The sequence below is a fragment of the Pteronotus mesoamericanus genome, unplaced genomic scaffold (genome assembly GCF_021234165.1).
Source record: "Pteronotus mesoamericanus isolate MK-2021 breed Mesoamerican mustached bat unplaced genomic scaffold, CSHL_Meso_final scaffold_54, whole genome shotgun sequence".
NCBI lineage: Eukaryota > Metazoa > Chordata > Mammalia > Chiroptera > Mormoopidae > Pteronotus > Pteronotus mesoamericanus.
The window spans coordinates 15309383-15311582 of NW_026555321.1; the positions used below are offsets into that span (position 1 = coordinate 15309383).

Sequence of the window (2200 nt, forward strand, 5' to 3'; positions counted from 1 at the left end):
CAAGTAAGGCAGTCTCACCCCAGGGAGGTCTTCTCACAGACATTCAGCCCTAGGGTCCATGAGTACCAGCGTGTGACTGAGATCAGAGATACATAGAGATGAGCTTAGAAGACACATGTTTGGGAGGGCTTCTTCCTTCATTGCTATAGTTTTGTCACTGCCACCCCAAAGGGATGTGTCCATCCATTCCACACCAACGTAAACCACAAAAACTTTTGATGCTCATATCCAACATGACATCTCTAGCACTTGAAATTTCACAACTCCTAGGCCTGTGTTATAGACAAACACAGCAGGCTACAGGGAATGCTGAACTCACTCTAGACTCCTTAATCCAATTGAAACAGTATCATAATACATTTTATATCACAGCCATGATACCATTCTAGAGCCTGTGGACACCAACCAAAATTCTGCACATCATTCTCTGCTTTACTTTCCTCACTCAAACGAGCCACTTCCATCCTGTCTACACAAGGCGTTTAGGCACAGGAGGAAGTTTCGTCTCAGATTGGGTTCCAACGCTTAATTTCCCAGCCCCCTCCACACCCTCCTCTATATTGGTTTGCACTATCAGAATTCTCTGAATCCTGAGTGTGATTTCCACTTTCTTTCTTTTGTCTCTGAATCTTTACCCCTCTTCCATTCCCAGTACTATTCCTGACACATGAAAGTGTCTCTAAGTTCTATGATGAACATGAAATGAGTTCATGTAGCAGCTGGAGAGAAAAATAATAAAACAGATGAAACCTCTACTCAATGACATGCAATTTATTTGTTATATGCAGAAAATAATCCTGGTACATAAGTGCATTATAACCTTTCCAACAGCATGTAAAGTCATGCTCTGATTGCTCAGCCCCCATTCTTGTTACTAATTGTCATTCTCTGGCTTCATCCTTTTTGTTTTCCTAGTTCCTTTGAGCAATGACAGTTATACAGAAAGTAAAGAATAAAGAAAAAAAATGCTTAAAAAGTGATCATCTATCTGACTGTCAATGACTATTTTCAACAACCAGGAGAGGCACAGCCACTCTGAATGCATTTGAAATTTCAGAATCAGTGTGGCCTCTGGGTGATGGAATTGGGACTGCCAGTCTCTGTGCACAGCAGATGACAACCTTGAAACTAAGACTGCTTTTTCCAGCATCTGATCTGCTAGGTCCTAGGACTGTGGAAACACAGGAAATCGCATAATACATTTCACTTAACCATGTGGAGGTAAGAGTTCCTATGATTTCAGGCCAATGAGAAGTATGTTAATATAGAGTTAAATTTGATGGCAGAATATTCCATATAATATAACATGTGTAAACTAGTAGAAAGTTTTACTAATTTCATCTAAATCATAATTAGTATCAGTTCAATTTATTTAGACAGGAGTGTTTTAATGATAAAGGGTCCTAGAAATCAGTGCTAGCACGGGAAACAATGGGAACTGATAATTAGCTGAATACCACATTCTTCAGGAAAACTGATTTTGTGTCCTTTCATTTATTCACTTATTACTCTGCAACTGTTTGCTTGTATAACCACTAAATCCTAAAACCTTTTAAATACTGGAGTCTCATGTGATAAAACACTGGAAATGCAGGTATAGAAGAAAGTATCTGCATGAAAGAATCCATGCCATGTGTGACTTTCGTAATGGGGAGAGAGAGAAAGGATCTCCTCAGGACCTCAGGTTGGCCTATCAGTGGTCATTCTTTCCTGGAGGGGCGCAACAGACCCAAAGGAAAAAAAAAAGAGAATCCATGCCAGAATAAAAGTATACTGTACATAAAAAAATAACAATACATTGAACAAAGTAAAAGATACATTACATAGCTCATTTCAGAAACTGGAAGCTTTCAAAAGTATATATTCTATGCGGTAAATGTGCTCTTAGGTTTCTAACCTGAAAAAATACCATAGTGCAAGAATTAAAAGGAAAAAAGAGCATGAATTAATTGAAATACTTGAGAAAGTAACTAGAAAAATTTCGTATGAATTTATGTATAATGTATACAGAGATACATATGTATCTACGTATATACACACACACACAAAAACAATTGAGTTCAACTAACAATGCAAACTAGATATTTTTCAAAGTCATGATGGAAAAGATTAATTGGTTACTTATATATCACCTTAAAATGATGAGCATTTAAAATTTTCTTAAAAATATGTACAATGGTGCAGAAAAACAACTTTACAT

General features: G+C 37.2%; 1 non-coding gene across 1 annotated transcript; it reads left to right on the top strand.

Annotated features, from left to right (window-relative positions):
• The first annotated feature begins 1636 nt into the window (after window positions 1–1636).
• Window positions 1637–1729, top strand: LOC129061109 (small nucleolar RNA SNORA64/SNORA10 family). The gene has a single exon (XR_008528078.1). It is a non-coding gene; the product is annotated as a small nucleolar RNA SNORA64/SNORA10 family (small nucleolar RNA).
• The last annotated feature ends 471 nt before the right edge of the window (window positions 1730–2200 follow it).